The sequence below is a fragment of the Lactuca virosa genome, chromosome 1 (assembly GCF_052849685.1).
Source record: "Lactuca virosa cultivar CGN04683 chromosome 1, Lactuca_virosa_CGN04683_v6, whole genome shotgun sequence".
Classification (NCBI taxonomy): Eukaryota; Viridiplantae; Streptophyta; class Magnoliopsida; order Asterales; family Asteraceae; genus Lactuca; species Lactuca virosa.
Genome location: NC_136426.1, coordinates 124898021 through 124922096, shown reverse-complemented (window position 1 = coordinate 124922096; position 24076 = coordinate 124898021). Strand labels below are relative to the sequence as shown.

Below are 24076 nucleotides of genomic sequence, written 5' to 3'. Positions count from 1 at the left end.
AATGTTCCATTAAACTTTTATAGAGTTTGGTGAATATTAGAAAAAAAAATTAATATATTTTTATGAAAAGTAAAATAAGGATGTGGCAATCCATTAAACATTATAGAGTTGAATACAATATTATGCCCTTATAATGGTGGTCAAAAATCATAAAATTGAGAAGGAAAACGCCAAAAAGAAAAGAACATATATATGTATATATTTGACATCATCTTTAAAGTAAAACGTGAAAAGAGAACCAGCATGGTTTCTCAGGACGTGATAAATCGAAGGCTATTTTACATTATTTATATGTTATACAAATTACAAAGATGGTGCAAACACAGAAACATACCAAAACAAAAACATATAGCAGTCACATGGAACAACTAGTGTCTAGTAATTTGCAATAGAGAAAGAGCTGAATGGACATGGAGGTTCCACTACTTCAATTGCTCCCTCAAGCATCTGGATAACCTTTCTCATGGTTGGCCTCAACGACGAGTTTTCTTGTACACACCAAAGACCAACCATAACAAATGTCGCAAGTTTTTTGTAGTCATTTAACGCCTCCAAATTGTTTTCAACAAATGCATCCAGTCGGCCTTCTTGATAGCAATCCCATGCCAGATCAGTTAAAACCGTCATCCCTTCCTTATCACTGTCAAAAGCCAAGCTCTTTCGGAATGAAATGATCTCTAAAAGCAACACACCAAAGCTATAGACATCAACCTTTACTGTGACCGGCATGTTCCTAAACCATTCAGGAGCAACATATCCTTTTGTTCCTCTTATTCCAGTGTTTGTATGACTTTGATTCATCATCAACAGCTTCGCCAATCCAAAGTCAGAAATTTTAGCATCGAAGTAGTCATCAAGAAGTATGTTCTGAGGCTTTATGTCACAGTGAATGTTCTGGGTGCTACACTCTTCATGAAGATATGCCAGTCCCTTGGCAATCCCAACAGCAATATAACTCCTCTGTCTCCATGTAGGCTTCGTGTCCCCAAAAAGATACTCCCCTAATGTGTCATTGCTCATAATCTCATAAACCAATACCCGCTGCTCACCATCATCACAATACCCAAGAAGCTGCACCAAATTTTTTTTATGAGTCCTTGCAATAACATCTACCTCGGTTTTGAATTCTTTTTCGCCATCTTGAACCACTGTATTCAACTTCTTCACGGCCACTATCCTTTTTCAGATCACACCTTTATAGACTGTCCCTAAAGCACCCTTACCTAATTCATCTTTGAATCCACCTGTAGCTTCAACTAGCTCTTGATATGTAAACCGAGGCAGATTGGTTTCAACATCTTTAATTATTGAATATGTGTTTCTCGGCTTCTTCTTGTAGATTACAAAGAAACCCACACAAATCACACCAATCAACACAAAGATTACAAACACAGAACTACCTAAGAGAACCGATTCGACAACTATCAGACTTGTTTGATCCTTTTTTTTCTCCGGGGAGCCGAGAAACTGTACCCGGAACAGAGTAGCAACATCATCATGCAGGATATCTCAAATCCTGGCGTCCAGCTCATCCGACCTCATCTGACCAACAACCTCGGGCACTGCCGGTCCCTCCTGACCGCGATCTCCTGATCCTGATCCGGATCCTGTCACAAAGCGTCTCGTAACCACCATACTGAAAATACACCAGGAAGATATCAGATAATCCGCCTAAATTATGGGGAACCAACTCAGAACTAAATCATAGGGGTTGTGACTTCCTTGATACGCGTATGGGTCCTATGCTTTTAGTAGTACGGGCCCATACTATCTTCCACACCTACCCATATTTGTCCCAAGTATCATCACAACGCCCTAACAATATACATATGCATGGCAAGCGATCAATCCTCACTCCTAGAGGAAGGCTAAATATCTCATAACTGGCCTACTGACCTCGTACAACCTACCCATGAAACTTCCAGCGACCCTGTAGCACTCGTGTATGCTAGCCATACATAACGCTGGACCCTATAGACTTTCAAATACCTGATGCTACTCTAAGCCCTTTATCAAAAAAGAATAGGAAATAAGGCCAAACCAAACATTCTTAGGCTATAAGATCTTAATTATGTACGGCCGTGATGCATACACTAAGAAACTACAGTAATGATGTCAATTTCATATAAGGAAAAACCCTAGGCTACCAGGCATCCTATAATAAGACAATTCTATCATGCAATTCCTGAAGATCCCTAGCCTAGTACTAGCATGTTGTTCTAACATATCACCAAATCAAATAATCTGTAAGGTATTTTGGGGTCTACTTACTGGCTCCGGCTGATCGTACACTTGCATCCTCCTTTAGTATTTTGAAAACCATTTGAAAAATCATTTTTAAAATCTTGTCCTTAGTTTGAGACGGGAGACACGCGAGTGTTTCCTCCAATTCACTCAAACCAAGGCTCTAATACCAACTTCTAACACCCATAAAAATCATGCCAATTTAAAACTTTTTAAATAATTCAAAAACCAATAATTATTACAAATTTGTTTTCAAAATGGTTTAATGTCAGAGTATTCCAAAATCAAATCATAAAAACATAAGGAGGTGCACGATCACGCCTTTGCCTTCCCGCAATCATTAGAAGTAGTTGAAACATAATCAACAACTGTAAGCACAGAGCTTAGTGAGTTCCCCCAAAATACCAACACCATACAATCATAATCATATCATATAAACAAACAGCTTTCATAATGAGCCATCAGCCTGACTGGACCGCCTCGCAGGGCCATCAGTCTATCTGGACAACTCTCTGAGCCATGAGCACGTCTGGACCGCCTCTTAGGGCCTTCAGCTTATCCGGACCGCTTGTCGGGCCTTCGGCCTGACTGGTATGCCCTCCCGGGTCTGCAATCTATCCGGTCCGCATTGGGTATGTTGGCCTTCAGCACAAAGCAGGTCCGCCTCAACCCAACCCCTAAATCAAACAATCATGTGCACATAAATATCATATGCTAGCATGTATAACAGTCAAACCGATCTAACAGATCACTAATCATAGCAACATCCTATATACCAGGATACCGACCTAACCGGTCACTAACATAGCATTATCCTATATACCAGGATACGCCTACCAGGTCACTAAGCATATCACCATCCTAACTACCAAGATGCAAATCAACAAGCATATCATGCAATAAACCCGGATACAAATGCGAAAAGGGCCAGCATTGGTGCCTTCGACCCTGTTAGTATAGTGAGGACAACTCACCTCACAAGTAGCTCGGGATGATGTAACACCCCGAAATAAGGTATGTATCGATAATCCTTACTTTTATTGAATTGTCAAAGCTAACCCTTAATTGACAAAAAGGTGGAAAATGAGTACGCGGGGCGTACGCGTGTGTACGCTCAGCATACTCATGTGTGTATTATGGACGTGGAGGCCACCTAGTACGTTGGGCATACCAGAGGGTACGTTGGGCGTAGTAGGCTCAGAGTGAAAACCCTAATTGTGTGGTATGTCCCTATTTAAGGAACAAGATAGCCTCTTTTCCAGCCACCATTTCCAGTTTTCAACTCCCCTCAAAACCCTTATTTCCGTTTTTTTAACTTGGGTGGCCATTTGAAGCTTTTGAGTGATCTTTGTGGGATTCTTTGGGTGAAGAAGGAGCTTTGAAGAGAGTAGAGTTGGAGTCCAAGCTTTTGATCTAAGTTTCCTTATGGTTGGTGCATCATTTGGAGGTATCAAGCTCAAAGCTTTCTCATTGTTTTGATTTATGCATATTATGGTTCATTTTAGGGTTTATGTCCCAAAGCTTGAAGCTTTATGAGTTTGTTGAACTCCAGAGCATAATACATGTCCCTTTAAGTGTCTCTAGTTGAGTGGACTCATAAAAATGGGATCTTGGACGTCAAGATCTCCCCATGCATGATATATGAGAACTTTTGTGAGTAAGGAGTTAGAGTTTATGAGTTTTACACTTGCTCAGCCATGCTAAGGCTTAAAGTCACAAATTTTATGAAGTATTAGCCTTTAGTGAGTCCATATCTGAGATTATAACTATTGTCTTAACGGATTAAGACCAGGAGATTGGGAAAAATAAGTTTGGGACGTACGCTGAGCGTACTCCCAGATACGCGCAACGTAGCATCGAAGTTTCTCGATGCATGCATGGTGAAGTAGTACGCCCAGCGTAAAGGGTTGTACGCCCAACGTACGTTCTTGGTGTTGACTTCTGTTGACTTTTAGGGTTTGGTCAAACTGTGGACTTTGGAGGACATGGAAGGGTAAAATGGTCTTTTATCCTTCCGAGAATATGTAGAGGGTTTAGCCTAACATCTTTGGGGGTCGTTTATTAATTAGAGTTAACTACGATATATGTTAGGCGGAGGCTAGACCGGTGGTTCGAGTACGAGACATACTTGCTTTACTTACGAGGTGAGTCTTCTCACTATACTTACCTGAGTGGTAATACAGTGTGACCGGAGGGTCTTATATGCTTATGCTGAGTTACGTGATATTATGCATTTGTCTTTGTCTTTCGGGAGTTTTTGGCGAACTCGTCTTATCGGACATTGGCTGAGTTGCAGACTAATGCCAGGAGGAGGGAGATTGAGCTAGAGCTTCAGAGTAGAGATGAGGAGGAGTCTCAGGGTAGAGACATGAGACCAGTGCAGTCGCAGCCGTCGACCAAACGGGCTAAGCCCGCTGAATCGAAAGCTGGAGGCCAGAAGTACCGCACTTGTGGCAAGTGCGGCAAGATTCATGAGGGATCTTGCCGAGCAAGGATTTGCTACAAATGTGGCAAGGAGGGGCATATGGGGAAGGACTGCCCCAAGGGATTTGTAGTTTTCTTTCATTGTAACCAGACCGGCCACCAGAAGGCCGAGTGTCCTCAACTCACACATGGATCAGTCTAGGCTTCTGATCCTACTGCTTTGCGCATTACTGATGGCGGGCAATGAATGCCGAGGCTCCGAGAGCTCGTGGGAGAGCATTCCGGCTGACTGCGGATGAGGTCTATGTCGCGCCTGATGTTGTTGGTGGTACGTATCACCATATTTATATTACTTTAAGATTTTTTTATGCTTATACTGTGTTGCTTATATGTACTTTTCTTGTGAGTTCTGTGCTTGCCTTGGTGTTATTTGACTCGGGTGCAAGTCGATCTTTCGTGTCCTTATCCTTTAGTCGTCACATTAGTGTTAGACGTGAGGCGTTGAGTCGACCACTGAGGGTTTCTATAGCCGTTGAGCATGCGATTTTTGCCACTGATGTATTCCGGGGATGTATATTAGAGATTTTCGGTGTTGAGTTCCCGATAGATCTGGTGCCGATAGCGATGGGTGACGTCTGTGTCATAGTGTGCATGGATTGGTTGAGCCGGTTTGGAGCTGTGATAGACTGTGAGCGTCAGATGGTGACCATACGAGACCCTAGTGGAGGATTACTTACTGTGTATGGCGAGGGGACCAGATCTGGATCAGCTTTCTTCTCTACCGTCAGGGCGAGGCAGAGTTTACAGCAGGGATGCATGGGTTATTTAGCATATATGATGGATACGAAAGTTGCTACTGAGAGGCCGAGTTCTATCTCCGATGTTCCGGTTGTGTGTGAGTTCCTGGATGTTTTCCCTGAGGAATTGCCGGGTGTGCCTCCTGAGAGGCAGGTGGAGTTCCTGATCGATATGATTCCGGGTGCGGCGTCTATTGCTAAGGCACCTTATCGCCTTGCGCCGCCCGAGATGCATGAGTTATCCTCGCAGCTCTAGGAGCTGCTGGGGAAGGTTTTTATTAGGCCGAGTAGCTCGCCGTGGGGAGCGCCTTCCTTTTTTTCAAGAAAAAGGATGGTTCACACCGGATGTGCATCGACTGCCGGGAGTTGAACAAGCCGACGGTCAAGAACCGTTATCCACTACCGAGGATCGATGATTTATTCGATCAGTTGTAGGGGGCGTCTTAGTTTTCTAAGATTGATTTGAGATCCAGGTATCATCAGATGAGAGTTTGCGAGAAGGATATCCAGAAGACGACTTTTAGGATTCGTTACGGGCACTACGAGTTTGTGGTGACGCCTTTCGGGCTCAGCAACACACCGACAACGTTCATGGACCTCATGAACCGGGTGTGCAGGCCCATGTTGGACAGGTCGGTGATCGTGTTCATCGATGACATCTTGGTGTACTTGAGGTCTAGGGAACAGCACGAGGAGCATCTTCGGGAGATTCTTAGAGTATTGAGGATGGAGAGGCTTTATGCCAAATTCTCCAAGTGTGATTTCTGGTTACGAGAGGTCCAGTTCTTGGGGCGCCTCGTTAACCAGAATAGGATTTTGGTTGACCCGGCCAAGATTGAGGCAGTTATGCGATGGGAGGTGCCGAGATCCCCATCCGAGATCTGGACTTTTCTGGGTTTGGCAGGTTACTATCAGAGGTTTATCAGAGATTTCTCCAAGATTTTCGTTCCTCTCACCAGGTTGGGCAGGAAGGGTGTTACTTTTGTATGGGGGGCCGAGCAGCAGGCCTCATTTGAGACTCTTCGCCAGAGATTGTGCGAAGCTCCAGTGTTGGCCCTTCCTAAGGGAGTGGAGGATTTCGTAGTCTACTGTGATGCATCTATATCATGGATGGGTGTTATGTTGATGCAGAGGGGACACGTGATAGCATATGCGTTGAGGCAGCTGAAGCCTCACGAGACGAGGTATCCTACCCACGATTTGGAGCTGGGGGCGGTGGTGTTCGCCCTCAAGATCTGGCGCCACTATCTTTATGATGTCCGGTGTACCATATACACTGACCATAAGAGACTGAAGTACCTTATGGATCAGCCCAACCTGAATATGAGACAAAGGAGGTGGTTGGATGTAGTGAAAGACTACGACTGTGAGATTTTGTATCACCCTGGCAGAGCTAATGTGGTAGCTGATGCCCTGAGTCGTACAACAGTGAGTGCTCCGATCCGAGACGTGGGCATGAGGATGACGGTGACGACTCCAGTCTTAGATACCATCCGAGAGGCCCGCGTGGTGGCCGTGAGACCAGAGAACCGAAAGAGAGAGCGGGTGATCGAACATATTTCTGAGTTTGAGACGGATAGTTGGGGCTTATGACCTTCCGTGGGCGGATATGGGTGCCATATACGGGTGGAGCTCGACGTATTTTGATGGAGGAGGCCCATAGGTCGAGATTATCGATCCATCCAGGGGCCACCAAGATGTATTTGGAGTTAAAAAGGGATTATTGGTGGCCCTGTATGAAGAGAGATGTGACATGGATAGTCGAGAGATGCTTGACCTGCCACCAGGTCAAGGCGGAGCACCAGCGTCCTCATGGCCAGTTGCAGCCATTAGAGATTCCCCTGTGGAAGTTGGAACAAATTTCCATGGATTTTATCACCAAATTACCGAGGACCGCGCGAGGTTTCGATGCAATATGGGTGATTCTAGATCGGTTGACGAAGAGTGCTCACTTTCTGGCTATCAGTGAGAGCTCTTCTACGGAGAAATTGGCCGAGATCTACGTTCGAGAGGTGGTGGCACGACATGGGGTGCCAACATCGATAGTGTCAGATCGAGATGTGCGTTTCACTTCCAGGCTCTGGAAGAAATTTCATGAGGAGTTGGGTACTCGGTTGTATTTCAGTACCGTATATCACCCACAGACAGACGGGCATAGCGAGTGGATGATTCAGAGCTCGAGGACATGCTACGCGCATGTGTTATGGACTTCGGTGGAAGTTGGGACACTTATCTACCCTTGTTTGAGATTTCATACAACAAAAGCCATCACTCAAGTATCAGTATGCCTCCCTTTGAGCTTCTATACAGGAGGAGGTGTCGGACTCCCATCTGTTTGGGAGAGGTAGGGAAGAGAGTGTTGGGGAGCACTAAGATAGTGCTCAAGAAGACAGAGTAGATCCAGAAGGTCAGACAGAGGTTACCGATGGCCCAGAGTCGTCAGAAGAGTTACGCAGACCGGCGACGTTCAGAGCTAGAGTTCCAGGTTGGGGATTTTGTCCTCCTGAAGGTATCCCAGTGGAAGTGGGTGATCCAGTTCAGGAAGTGGGGCAAGTTGGGCCTTGTATACATCGGTCCATTCAGAGTGATCGCGTGAGTCGGTAAGGTAGCTTACCGGCTAGAGCTGCCTGCAGAGTTGAGCCAGATTCATAACACCTTCCATGTGTCCCAGCTGAGGAAGTGTGCAGCTGATGAGACGATAATGGTCCCTTTAGAGGGACATTCAGATTGACGATCGCCTATACTACATTGAGAAGTTGATAGCGATCTTGAATAGGAAAGTGAAGGTCTTTAGGAATAAAGAGGTGCCTTTGGTTCAGGTTCAATGGAAACATCGAAAGGGATCCGAGTGGACTTGGGAGTCGGAGTCCGAGATGTGCGAGCAGTACCTAGAGTTGTTTTCAGAAGATGACTTCGAGGGTGAAGTCTAATCCGAGCGGGGGAGAATTGTAACACCCCGAAATAAGGTATGTATCGATAATCCTTACTTTTATTAAATTGTCAAAGCTAGCCCTTAATTGAAAAAAAGGTGACAAATGAGTACGTGGGGCGTATGCGTGTGTACGCTCAACGTACTCATGTGCGTATTATGGGCGCGGAGGCCACGTAGTATGCTGGGCGTACCAAAGGGTACGCTGGGCGTACTAGGCTCAGAGTGAAAACCCTAATTGTGTGGTGTGTCCCTATTTAAGGAACATGATGGCCTCCTTTCCAGCCACCATTTCCAGTCTTCAACTCCCATTAAAACCCTAATTTCCGTTTTCTTAGCTTGGGTGGCCATTTGAAGCTTATGAGTGATCTTTATGGGATTGTTTGGGTGAAGAAGGAGCTTTGAAGAGAGTAGAGTTGGAGTCCAAGCTTTGGATCTGAGTTTCCCTGTGATTGGTGCATCATTTGGAGGTATCAAGCTCAAAGCTTTCTCATTTTTTTGATTTGTGCATATTATGGTTCATTTTAGGGTTTATGTCCCAAAGCTTAAAGCTTTATGAGTTTGTTGAACTCCAGAGCATAATACCTGTCCCTTTAAGTGTCTCTAGTTGAGTGGACTCATAAAAATGGGATCTTGGACGTCAAGATCTCCCCATGCATGATATATGAGAACTTTTGTGAGCAAGAAGTGAGAGTTTATGAGTTTTAGACTTGCTCAGCCATGATAAGGCTTAAAGTCACAAACTTTATGGAGTATTAGCCTTTAGTGAGTCCAGTTCTGAGATTATAGCTATGGTGTTAACGGATTAAGACCAGGAGAGTGGGAAAAATAAGTTTGGGACGTACGATGAGCGTACTCCCAGATACGTGCAGTGGAGCGTCGAAGTTTCCCGATGCATGCATGGTGAAGTTGTACGCCTAGCATAAAGGGTTGTACGCCCAACGTACGTACTTGGTGTTGACTTCTGTTGACTTTTAGGGTTTGGTCAAACTGTAGACTTTGGAGGACATGGAAGGGTAAAATGGTCTTTTATCCTTCTGAGAATTTGTAGAGGGTTTAGCCTAACATCTTTGGGGGTCGTTTATTAATTAGAGTTAATTACGATATATGTTAGGCGGAGGCTAGACCGGTGGTTCGAGTACGAGACATACTTGCTTTACTTACGAGGTGAGTCTTCTCACTATACTTACCTGAGTGGTAATACAGTGTGACCGGAGGGTCTTATATGCTTATGATGAGTTATGTGATCTTATGCATTTGTCTTTGTGATTTATGTTGTATATTATTATGTGCTTTATTGGTTAGGACCGGAGGGTCCAACCCGAGTTGTGAGACCAGAGGGTCCTCATTGAGATACATTGACCGGAGGGTCCTCATAGAGATATAGCCATGAGAGGCTAAGTATTTGCGTGTGGTATTTTGGGGAACTCACTAAGCATCATGCTTACTGTTTTGTGTGATATGTGTTTCAGGTACTTCTCAGGATCGCGAGAAGGTGCCGGCTTGACTGTACACACCAGTTAGAGATCCTGATTTTGAGGATTCTGTGATTTTATTTAACATTTGTTGACTTGTGTTTTGACAACTTATACATTTTTGGACTTTTTGGAAATGTGATATTGAGTTTATGTGATTTTAAAAATGAAAAATTTATTTGAAAATTTACAGTGTTACAGGTGATCTTGTCAACTCCTCCAAATACAGCTCCAACTCAAACACCTACATCCACCAATGACCCACTTCTATAAATTCTCAAATTACTAAAATAAACCCAAAAGTCAAACTGGTCAACCCTTGGTCAAACTCAAAGTCAAAGGTCAAGGTCAACCGTCCATTTTGACCCAACTCGTCGAGTGTATCTCACTGACTCGTCGAGTTCTTCCAAAACTCGAGAAATCGTGAAAGCCCTAGTTGACTCGCCGATTTTCCAGGCAGCTCGTCGAGTCCATGCGATGTCCAAATGTCGGGAAAAACCATAACTAACTCGTCGAGTCATCTCCCTGACTCGCCGAGTCCATGCAGAACCAATACAGGCAAACTTCATCCGACTCGTCGATTTGTCCATGCAACTCGTCGAGTCCCTTCAGTACATTTCTCATTCAGACGTTTTTAAGCTACCCCAAAGCTCTAAGTTGCAGATCTAACCTCCTAGGGCATAGTTACCATGTAAAGTTGCAAACTTTACGTGCATGCAAGGTCTTAAAGGCTTAAAACACCAAAACCAAGTCTAGGATGAGATTAGGGCATGGGGAAAGGCCAATACATGATAAAGTTGATAACTTTATGAATTTGGGGCCTAGAGGAGTCCAGATCTGAGACCATGTCCTTGTGACAAGCTCAAACCCAAAAGTGGCTCCATTAAACCTCAAAAATGTCCATAAATGTCCGTAGAAGAAGATCTAAGCATGAAAGGGTCAAGGTATTAGCTTTATACCTCAGATTGGTTACCAATATGAAGTAGATGACAGATCCACTTCCTCCTTTTTGATCCAAGCTCCTCACTCTTCAAGTTTCCCCTTCCAAAATCAACAAATAACACTTTTCAAGCTCTCAACACACACAAGAACAAGGTTTAGACTTATTAGGGTTTCTTCTGGCCGTCAAAAGGTGGTAAGGGGCTGGAGGAAAGTACTTAAGGTCCTTTAAATAGGGTGCAAACCCTAAAAATTAGGGTTTACATGCACAGCCTCTACTCGTCGAGTCGGGGTCCTCCGACTCCTCGAGTAGGAATCATAATTCATGCGGGCTGACTAGGTTCGACACGACGAGTTGGGGCCTCCAACTCGTCAAGTTCCCTCAATAAAATGAACATAAAGCTTTCGAAAATTATACCTGGGAGTCGGGATGTTACACGTTTGACATGTAGTGATATTAACCCTTGAATTATAAAGACCCGTCAAATGTATTGACTATTTTGTTCTATATAGAGAACATCTACAATGCGAAGTTTAATGGAAAATTTTGAATAAGATGGAGTGTCTAATTGATATTCAATGGAATAAACTCAAAAATAATAAGATGTCATATTAACACTCAATGAAGACGGAGTTCAATGACCATTGAACTCTTCTATAGCAAAAATAAAGAATTTTTCATTTTAAAATAAATGTTCTGTTGAATTAAAATAACTATTTTATTGAACTTTTATAGAGTTTGGTGCATATTAGAAAAAAATTAATACATATTAATGAAAAGTAGAATAACAACGTGGCAATCCATTAAAACGTTATAAAGTTCAATACACTATTGATGACTTTATCATGGTGGTCAAAAACCATAAAATTGAGAAGGAAAATGTGAAAAAGAAAAGAATATATATATATATATATATATATATATATATATATATATATATATATGTATATGGGCGGAACACAGACATTATAATTAGGGGGGCCGGAATTAAAACGACAAAACATAACCACATAACAAGAAATGTTTCAAAAAATTTACATACTAAAAGTGTAAACGAAAAAAACTAATATAAAATATCGTTAGGTTGTATACCCAAATATAAATGTAATATTTTGTGTTTTTGAGGTGTTATATTTTTTTCTACAGCTGATTTGTTTTTTATCGAATTCCTTGTCAAAATACATAACAAAGAAAATATAAAAAACAAACAGTCCCTCCAAAAATGATTTTCGTTTTATAGGTAACATGCCTTCATTTTATAATGAAAGCTTATAAATACATATGTAATTACGATGTTTCTAATTTACATTATAAAACAATAACAAATTTGTTAATAAATAAGTATAAATTATTAAAATTAATAGATGTTAGTTGTCATCTAGTACTAGTAGTAGGTCTGTTTTTTAATATTTATATAGCTCACATATTTCAAAGTCTAATATATTTTATATAATAAGTTTTAGTGAGAGAAAATAAAGAAATAAAAGAGAAAACTAAAGAGGCTCACAGATATAGATATAATACTCTTGTGGAGAGAAGATTGAAGAGGCGGAGAGCAGTAGGCACAATGCACGCCGGAAATCAGATGTAACGAGTCCAACGAGGCAGCGGCCGGTTGAGAAGAGCAAGAACGACGGTGGCGCATAGTCTGACGGCTGGCGGAGAGGAGAGAGATGGTGCACGGAGAACATGAGAAGCTGACATTCCGGCGTCGGATACCGGTGGCGGAGATGAAGTTGGATGGAAGCTTTGTTTTCCGGTGGAAGGAATAAGCTTTTCGGGCTTTGTTTTCTTAAACTCTAAGCTTGAGTTAAGATTTTTGTTAATATGATTAGATTTTCATTATTTTTATTATCTTTAAGAGATAGTTAACAAATCTGTTATGATTTGCTCAGTGATTTTCGGGTGTTTCTTTGGTTATTTTCTTTTAGATTCTTTAGCATATTAACTAAATTTTATAAAAACAGAGGGGCCTAATTAATCAATTTGACTACTGTTGGGTAAAATTAGATAAGTAAACTATATATGGGGTATTATAATGTTTAAAACCGGGGAGGCCATGGCCCCCCCGGCCTCTATTACCGTCCGCCACTATATATATATATATATATATATATATAATATATATATATATATATATATATATATATATATATATATGTATGTATTTTTTTTTGACATTATCTTTATAGTAAAACGTGAAAAGAGAACCAGCCTGGTTTCTCAGGACGTGATAATCAAAGGGTATTTTACAATATTTATATGTTTACAAATTACAAAGATGGTGCGAATAGAGAAACTTACCAAAACAAACAACATATATAGAGGCTGAGACATTAGAGACATTAGGGGTTGAAGGATGCTCTGTCCCCCTAATCACTCATAAAACTTTTGCAACATTTACAAATAAAATGAGCCCATGAGTTACCATTAAGCCCATATCAATTAATTAATAATATCAGTCCCTCCCAAAATAGGGTTAAGCATATTGGGTTAGTATATTGGGTTAAGCATATTGGGTTGTGGTGTTGGATTAGCCTAATTGGACTCAAAATAGGCTAATATCAAGAGAATATTTAATGGTCAAAAGATGGGCCTTGGGCCTTGGGGCTCTTGGGGTCTTCCTGATTAATTAAATAATTTTTAATTACGAAATCAATTTTTATTCTTTATTTTCATTAAATTCGTAATCACTGAATGACAGGTATTTGGAAGTTATTTTCGGTTTTGACAGTTTTTAACTGTCATAATCAATACCTATAAATACATGATTTCTGTCATTTGTGAGGGGTTACAGAAACAATCACCACAAACTCTCTTCAAAATTCGTTCTTCCTGAAGATGAAGGGGACATAGAAATTTCGACAGATTCAAGAGTACTTATTGGATTGATTGTTGTATCCTCTAGACAGATCCCTACCAGGGAAAATTTCTGTCCTAGGACACTGCAATTTGCAGGCTTCAATCTACATAATTTCGTTTTTTGTGTTTCTGTTGTAAACATAAATCTTCAAGTATGTTTTCTGTAAACTAATTCTTGTATATTACATATATATATATTTCAATTTCGTTTGTTTTATTTCTATTGCTCTTGTTGATTGTATACATCTGTCATAACAATCTAAGACAGAAATTAAAGAGTGAAAAATGGATCAAAATTCCATCATCAAAACACATGTGGAAAAGCCTGAGAAATTCAAAGGCTCAGATTTTCGGAGATGGCAACAAAAGATGTTGTTTTATCTAACAACTATTCATGTTTCCAATGTTCTCACTGATGATTCTCCCTCTCCTCCCACTGGGACAACTACTGCAGAAGGAGTAACACCACCCACTACAGCCCAATTGGCAGAACACCAAAGGGCTGTGGAAACTTGGAACACAAATGAATATAATTGCAGAAATTATATTCTAAATGCCCTGGATGATTCCCTCTATGATATCTACTCTACCATCACTACTGCAAGAGAGATATGGGAATCACTGGAAAAGAAATATAAAACAGAAGTGGCATGTTCCAAGAAATTCGTGATTGGAAAGTTCATGAATTTCAAGATGGTGGATACCAAATCTGTCCTCAAACAAGTGGAGGAAATTCAAGTCATTGCACATGATCTTGAAGTTGAAGGTATGGGTATAAACTCTAACTTTCTTGTTGGTTCAATCATTGAAAAACTTCCTCCTTCTTGGAAGAATTTCAAATTATATCTTAAACACTTAACTGATGACATGAGTTTTGAGCAACTTGTGTTGAGAATTCGTGTGGAAGAAGATAACAGATTGAATGAGAAGGCAGATGCAAATTCCTTGGAACCAAGTGCAAACTTTGTTGGAGAAGCAAGTACTTCAAAGACAAAAAACAACAACAAGAAAGGGAAGCAAGGCTCCAAAAACTCTTCCAAAGATGGCAAAAATCATGGCCCTAACAAGAAGAATTTCAAGAAGAATTCTGGTCCATGCTATGTTTGTGGCAAAATTGGACACAAGGCCAAAGATTGCAGATTCAGGAGGGGTCAAGGAGGAAACAATGGAGGAAATAATGGAGGAAACAATGGAGGAAACAATGGAAACAATGGTGGTAATTCTGGTGGAGGAAATTCTGGTCAAGCCAACATGGTTGAATCACCAAATCAGTTTGTTGCTGTGATTCAAACCAACATGGTTAGCAATTGTGTGGATTGGTGGATTGATACTGGAGCCACAAGGCACATTTGCAACTCCCGAACTATGTTTTCTACATACCAGAAAGTCTCGGATTCTGAACCAATGTTTATGGGGAATGGCTCTACTGCAAAAGTTGAAGGAAAGGGAAAAGTGAAGCTGCAACTGACTTCTGAAAAAGAACTCATTTTAAGTGATGTTTTGCATGTTCCTGAAATTACTAAGAACTTGATTTCTGGTCCTATTCTTAGTAACAAAGGTTTCAAACTTGTATTTGAGTCTGATAAGTTTGTTCTCACCAAGGGTGGGGTGTATGTTGGAAAAGGATACCTTAGTGAGGGTCTCTTCAAAGTCAGTGTCTTACCTTTGTACTATGGTGTTGAAACACCAAACAATGATGTAACCAATGTTAATGCTAATACAATAATGGGGACTACTAGCCCCTCTTCTATGTATATGCATGATCCTTCAATTTTGTGGCATTCTCGTTTGGGACATGTCAATTTTCATTCTATTCAAAGAATGGCAAAACTTGGCATGTTACCAAAATGTACATTAGATAAAAACAGAAAATGTGAGGTTTGTGTAGAATCAAAATTTTCACAACATCCTCATAAATCAGTTGAAAAATCTAATGAAATACTTGGCTTAATCCACTCTGATTTATGTGATTTTAGAGCAACACCTACAAGAGGAGGAAAGAATTATTATATATCTTTTATTGATGATTGCAGCAAGTATTGTTATATTTTTCTTGTTAAATACCAAAGATGAAGCCTTGAATTATTTTAAGAATTACAAGGCTGAAGTTGAAAATCAACTTGACAAAAAGATCAAAATTCTAAGGTCTGATCGAGGAGGCGAATATGAATCCAAAGACTTTGCTGAATTTTGTTCCTTAAATGGTATTATACATCAAACAACTGCTCCATATACTCCTCAGCAAAATGGAGTGGCAGAAAGGAAGAATAGAACATTGAAAAACATGATTAATTCAATGTTAATTACTTCTGGAGCACCACATAATCTGTGGGGAGAAGCATGTCTTGCAGCAAACTCAATTCTTAATAGAATTCCTTATAAAAAGAGTGATAAATCACCCTATCATCAGTGGAAAGGGAGGTTACCCTCTTATAAAAGGATGAAAGTGTGGGGTTGTCTTGCTAAGGTACAAGTACCTCTTCCTAAGAGGACTAAACTTGGACCAAAAACCATAGATTGCATCTATCTTGGCCCTGCCATGAATAGTGCAGCCTATAGGTTTCTTGTGTTTAAATCACATGTTGATGATATCCATAACCAAACCATCATGGAATCAGCAGAGGCTGAATTCTTTGAAAATATTTTTCCTTTTAAGGATAAAGGGAAAGAGGTTACCTACTCTAGGAAAAGGCCTCTAGATTATGGACTAAATGATACCATTCCAGACAGAAGTTTACAATCAAATGAAGAGAGTTCTTCTAAGGTTCAAGAAGAGAACTTAGAACCCAGAAGAAGCAAACGGGGCAAAATTGCCAAAGATTTTGGACCTGATTACATGACCTATGTAGTGAATAAAGAACCACAAACTTATAAGGATGCTATGGATTCTTCTGAAGCTCCCTTTTGGAAAGAGGCAATCAAAAGTGAGATCGATTCCATTGTGCAGAATAACACTTGGAAATTGGTAGATTTGCCACCTGGGCAAAAACCAATTGGGCACAAATGGATTTTCAAGAAGAAGTTTAGACCTGATGGTACCATTGAGAAGTACAAAGCTCGTTTAGTAGCTAAAGGGTATCGTCAAAAAGAGGGTCAAAACTTCTTTGACACCTATTCACCTGTTACAAGAATTACATCAATTCGCACATTAGTAGCAATTGCAGCCATTCATAATTTGGAAATACACCAAATGGATGTGAAAACTGCCTTCTTGTATGGTGAACTAGATGAAGAGATATATATGAACCAACCTGAAGGGTTTGTGGTTAAGGGTCAAGAAAGCAAAGTTTGTAAGTTAGTTAGATCACTTTATGGACTAAAACAGGCTCCAAAGCAATGGCATGAGAAATTTGACAACACATTACTCTCTAATGGATTTAGAATTAATGAATGTGATAAATGTGTTTATGTCAAACAATACAAGAATGCTTGTGTTATCATATGCTTGTATGTGGATGATATGCTTATAATGGGTACTAATTTGGATGTGATCAATCAAACCAAGAAAATGCTACACTCCTCCTTTTCCATGAAAGACTTGGGAGTAGTAGATGTGATCCTTGGTGTAAGAGTTCAAAGAAGATCAGATGGTTATACTCTTACTCAGTCCCATTATATTGAAAGTGTACTTAAGAAGTTTGGACACTATGATGACAAGCCGGTAGTCACCCCTTTTGATCCTTCAAGTCATCTTAAGAAGAATAAAGGTGATAGTGTAGCTCAGTTAGAATATACTCAAGTTCTTGGTAGCTTAATGTATATTATGAATTGTACTCGACCGGACTTGGCTTATAGTGTAAGTAGATTGAGCCGCTACTCCCACAATCCTGGGAAAGATCATTGGTATGCATTAGTGAGAGTGCTTAGATATTTAAAGCATACAATGAATTATGGATTGCATTACACGAGATATCCTCCTGTTCTTGAAGGGTATTGTGATGCAAATTGGATTTCCAATACCTCAGAGGCAAAATCCACAAGTGGATATGTGTTCACTCTTGGTGGAGCTGCTATCTCTTGGAAATCATCTAAGCAAACTGTGAATACTCGTTCAACAATGGAAGCAGAGTTTGTTGCTTTAGACAAAGCTGCTGAAGAAGCAGAATGGCTTAAAAGCTTCCTAGAAGGTATTCCTCTGTGGCCTCAACCTGTTACTGCCATTGGCATACATTGTGATAGTATGGCTGCTCTTACTAGAGCACAAAGTCAGATATACAATGGCAAGTCGAGACACATTAGGCGCAGACATATTACAATAAGAGACTTGCTGAAGAATGGAATCATTTCCATTAGTTACATAAAGTCAAAGGAAAATATAGCTGATCCCTTGACAAAAGGCCTTAGTAGAGAGCAAGTTCTCTTCACATCGAGGGGAATGGGCTTAAAGCCAACACAATGAGTCACCACCTGGCGGAAACCTAACCTAGCAACATTGGAGATCCCATGGTCTAGGTTCAATAGGACAACTAGTTGGGGAAGACTCAAAGAAGAACTAACACAAAGGTATGCTCACTCCTATGATATTTATTTTGTGTTTTTCCGTTGATGATATAGGGATGAATTCTTTATTCTTAATAATGCTGATAGCTTTTATAGTGGAATAAGTACGGATTGTTCCAGATTAGTATTACCTATGTGAGATGGATGTGAGATCGCATCTTTGGGAGCTGATATGGCTAAGCTCTCTAAAAGTCTCATGAAGAAAGGATCTTTCATGACTGAAATGAACACAACGGTAAGAAATGATATATGCTTAGATATGATATGTGTGATACTTCTTGTATTATTCTACTATAAAAAGTGGTTAGTTCAAGAATCTAGTTCACTACCCACAAAGTAGATCCAAGTAGTACTCACTATGAAAGGCTCAAGTTTTACAACACCTATTAAGATGCATGTCATATCTTACTTCCCTTATTTGAATATCAAAGTTCACTTATTTTCTATTCAAATGTGGGGTATTCTTCGAGTTTGAATAGAAAATGTGGGGTATTGTTGGAACTTTGCTTAACAATGTGGGACTTATCCCACATTGGTGGAAGAGAAAACTTTCTCCCACCTTATATGTCTTGTCCCACTCATTTAATTAAATGGGTCAAGTAATGGGTTAAGCATATTGGGCTTGGGTTGTGGTGTTGGATTAGCCTAATTGGACTCAAAATAGGCTAATATCAAGAGAATATTTAATGGTCAAAAGATTGGCCTTGGGCCTTGGGGTCTTCCTGATTAATTAAATAATTTTTAATTACGAAATTAATTTTTATTCTTTATTTTCATTAAATTCGTAATCACTGAATGACAGGTATTTGGAAGTTATTTTCGGTTTTGACAGTTTTTAACTGTCATAATCAATACCTATAAATACATGATTTCTGTCATTTGTGAGGGGTTACAGAAACAATCACCACAAACTCTCTTCAAAATTCGTTCTTCCTGAAGATGAAGGGGACATAGAAATTTCGACAGATTCAAGAGTACTTCTTGGATTGATTGTTGTATCCTCTAGACAGATCCCTACCAGGAAAAATTTCTGTCCTAGGACACTGCAATTTGCAGGCCTCAATCTACATAATTTTGTTTTTTGTGTTTCTGTTGTAAACATAAATCTTCAAGTATGTTTTCTGTAAACTGATTCTTGTATATTACATATATATATTTCAATTTCGTTTGTTTTATTTCTATTGCTCTTGTTGATTGTATACATCTGTCATAACAAAAACTACCCCATAACTTGCGAGAATTGCTACCAAAAATCATAAAGTTACCTGTATCATTCATAAAACCTGATGCAACAGCGGAAATGGACCCAGATCTCCATACCTCTGTACCCTGAGGATCAGTGAGTACGACTCCACTTGCACGAAGTAGCTCAACTTTGGATCCTGTAGGCACCATCCGACCTTCTTCTGGATACCAGAAAATGGTCTTATCAGGTATCTTTTCGTACCATATGGATACCAAGAAATTATCGTTCCCTTGAACTTGTTTGAACCCAAAGGCAAATTCACCAGAAGATGAAAGCCATGGTTTCACATCGGATGTGGTTGTGAGTGATGCACCAACAGATACAGAACCATCATTCTGTGCAGCTATGAAACGTAGGAAAATAGTTAGAAACACCAGACGCAATTGGGCTGGAGCCATATGAAGTTGGTGGAATGATGGATAACAATGATGAAACGAGGATTTAATGAATAATAAGATAGTTGCTTTATGGTTAACAGAAAGACTTTTGGAGTCTACAAATAATGCAACGTCTCTTGTGGGCAGAAAATAAAGATTGGTCTTTATGGTTCCTTTCCTTGTATTGACAATTGTTGACCATTTCCATTGATTTTTCATTAGTGTCATGTCAATCAACGGAAACCCATATACACGGCAGGAGATATACAATCAACCAACTGGATAATTCAATGACAATTCAATTGAAGAAGAATTGATTCCTAATAAAGGGCTTCTAGTCCACCGATATCCGATGTTTTTTCTCTTTGAGGTTGAGGGTTCAAGTCTCTCGTAGATATAGATGGATTTAAAGAGTCGTTCTGAAGTAATTTAGATTTCATACCACCTTTTTTGTATTTCATGCATGTGTGAATTTTTTTTTTTTTAGTTTTCGGTTTTTTCAATATAACTTTCTATAAATTTACGAGATAAGTAGTCAAACTTCACTCAATATAACTTTATTTCAATATAGCTTTATCTGTAATGCGGTTTTTTGTTTAATTTATTTTTAATATTATTTAAAAAAAATTGTTTTAAATTAGCAAAAGTTTTTTTTTAGAAAAAATGTTATGTTTTCTTTTCTTTTCTTTTTTATATATATTTTTTAATTTAATTAAATAAAAGTTAGTGATGTTACAAGTGGGTTGGGAAAGATACGTTGCAAGAAAAAAGGGAATTAACGGCAAAAAAAGTTGCCGATAAAGGCTAGCAATGTCGCCGGTAAAGGTTATAGCGGCGGCAGTTCGCTGGTAAAAGTCGTCGCTACTGCTTTGTCTCTATTGCCCAAAATGTCACCGGTATATATATATATATATATATATATATATATATATATATATATATATTATGAATTAAACGTAATTAATTTAACTATAAATCAAACCAAACTAGTAAACTTTGATAAGAACTTTAATTGCGAAGAAAGAATATTTAGAGAGCATATGAAAGTTATATCTCTTATAATTTTTGGTGTGTCTCATTCTTTACAATGGAGGAGTTTTTATACTACAAATTTTACTAACATATAATTGTAACTAGTTAGAAATGTTGACAAATTTACCATGCACCAATTATTATGTCATCCACCAATTATTTACAACACCACCAATTATTTACAACACTCCCCCTTGGATGACATCATTTTAGCGTTCAACTTTGATGTACTGCCTCATTAAAAACCTTGCTAAAGAAAACCCAGTGGGAAAAAAACTTTAGCGAAGGGAAAAATAGTGTAGTGTATAGTTGACTCCCCCTTATTTGGACATCCGTCACATTATATTCTATGCACATGTCGCATTCCGATGCCATGGACATGTTTCCTGAAGATTGTAGTAGGAAGTACCTTCGTAAAAAGGTCTGCTGCATTGTTACTGGATTGAACATATTTGATTTCAACTTGATGGTTCTTTATAAGCTGTTGAGTGTACTCAAAAAACTTTGGAGGTATATGTTTTGTCCTGTCGCTCTTGATATATCCCTCTTTCATTTGAGTGACACATGCTGAGTTATCTTCATAAATTAAAGTTGGACATATATCCTTTTCAAGTCCACATGAAGTTAAAACTAGTTGTGTCATCGATCTTAACCATGTACATTCTCTACTAGCTTCATTTAGTGCAATTACTTCAGCATGATTTGAGGATGTGGCAACAAGTGTTTCCTTTTGAGAACGCCAGGAAATTGCAGTACCTCCATTCATGAATACATATCCAGTTTGAGATCTAGCTTTATGAGGATCAGACAAATAACCTGCATCTGCATAACCAATCAAGCCTTGTTTTGAATTGTTAGGGTAAAATAACCCTAAATCACTAGTTCCTCGAAGGTATCGAAAAATATGTTTGATTCCATTCCAATGTCTTTTTGTTGGGGCTGAACTAAACCTTGCTAGCAAGTTTACAGCGAAAGAAATGTCAGGTCTAGTACAATTGGTAAGATACATAGGAGCTCCAATTGCATTTAGATATGGTACTTCTGAACCAAGGACTTCTTCATTTTCTTCGCATGGACGAAATGGATCCTTGTCAATATTTAATGATCTAACAACCATTGGAGTGCTTAAAGGATTTGCATTTCCATATTGAAACGTTTCAAGACTCTTTCTGTGTAATTTGATTGATGCACAAGTATTCCGTTAGGCATATGCTCAATCTGTAAACCAAGACAATATTTGGTTTTTCCAAGATCTTTCATTTTAAATTCTTTCTTTAAAAGTTCAATCACTTCAAGGATTTCTTTATTCGTTCCAATGATTTTTAGATCATCAACATAGACGGCTATGATCACATATCCAGATGTTATTTCCTTAATAAATACACATGGACAAATAGTGTTATTTTTATAACCTTTACTTGTCAAATAATCGCTTAAACGATTGTACCACATGCGCCCAGATTGCTTTAACCCATACAAAGATCTTTTTAATTTTATAGAATACATTTCTTTGGGTTTTGCACTTAACGCTTCAGGCATTTTAAATCCTTCAGGGATTTTCATATAGATATCACTATCAAGTGATCCATACAAGTAAGCTGTAACAACATCCATAAGACACATCTCTAAATTTTTAGATACTGTCAAGCTGATTAAATATCTGAAAGTGGTTGCATCCATTACCGGTGAATAAGTTTCTTCATAATCAATTCCAGGTCTTTGAGAGAAACCTTGAGCAACAAGCCTGGCCTTGTATCTTACAATTTCGTCTTTCTCATTTCTTTTTCGTATGAAGATCCATCTATATCCTAATGGTTTCACAAGTTCAAGTGTGAGGATAATGTTCCCAAATCCCTTTCTCTTGTTAAGAGAATTTAATTCAACTTGCATAGTTTCCTTCCATTTAGCCTAATCATTTCTTCTTTGACATTCAATGACAAATTGTGGTTCGGGATCATCATTCATAATATCACATGCAACTGAATAAGAAAAATATTGCACCTATTTTGTCAGTTTCATTTTGGTCACATATTCTATTTGTCTGACCATAATTTAATGCATCATCCTCCTTTCTTGGGGGAATTTGAATAATTCGTGTTTCTCCAGGAACACTTTCATCGTGATCTAGAGCATTTTCTGCTCCTCTTCTTTTTCGTGGGTTCTTATCCTTAGAACCAAATGGCCTTCCACGCTTCAGGCGTGTTTTAGACTCTTGAGTGACTTTATCATCAGATTGTCCATGTGGAATGTCAATTCGAGCTGGAACATTGACAGCTGGTATATATGATTTAGTCGCCCTTTTTGTGTTAGTAAATGCATCAGGTAATTGATTTGCCATTTCTTGGAAATGCATTATCTTTTGAACTTCCATGTCACATTGCTTTGTGCGAGGGTCAAGATATGATAAAGTAGGCTCATGCCATGACACATCCTTTTCCAGAATCTTCTTTTCTCCACCTAATGATGGGAAATTTGCCTCATCAAATTGACAATCTGCTAGGCGTGCTGTGAAAACATCACATGTTAATGGTTCAAGATATCTTATAATAGAGATTGACTCATAACCAACATATATTCACAACCTTCTTTGAGGACCCATTTTTGTCCGTTGAGGTGGTGCAATAGGGACATATACTGCACACCCAAAAATTCTCAAATGGGATATATTTGGCTCTTGACCGAAAGCAAGTTATAGTGGAGAATATACATGATATGAACTTGGTCTCATGCGTATCAATGATCCAGCATGTAAGATTGCATCGCCCCAAACAGAAACAGGAAGTTTGGTCCTCATTATCTGATGGGGTTTTGAGCATTCTAACACTTCCTAAGTGTACATGCAACCCTAATAACCTTGAATCTATGTTTTCTCTATATACATGCAAATTTCTTTTTTTCAAGGTTATTTCCTAACTAGCATGGCATGGGGATTACATAAAACATAAAAACTAGTAGAAATACATACCTTGTTGTTGCTTGGATTCCTTCAAGACTTTGTGAGCCTAGCACCCCAAATGTTGTGCCTCAAATGCTTCACACAACACCACAAGACTTGGAATAACTTGAGAGAATGTCACTTAGCCTCAAAATCGGTTATGCCCTCTCTAGTAACACTAGGTCCACTAGGTCACGATTTTGCTAGCCATAGGGTTCCTTTTATAGTGTGGTCACAATTAGGGTTTACACATGAATGCCCTTAATTGTCATGACTCTTGATTTCTCATGACCCATGGGTTTGTAACTCCATTGG

At 39.3% G+C, this 24076-nt stretch overlaps 1 pseudogene; it reads right to left on the bottom strand.

Annotated features, from left to right (window-relative positions):
- Positions 1–375: 375 nt before the first annotated feature.
- On the bottom strand, positions 376–1956 carry LOC145120110 (G-type lectin S-receptor-like serine/threonine-protein kinase LECRK3; annotated as a pseudogene).
- Positions 1957–24076: the final 22120 nt, after the last annotated feature.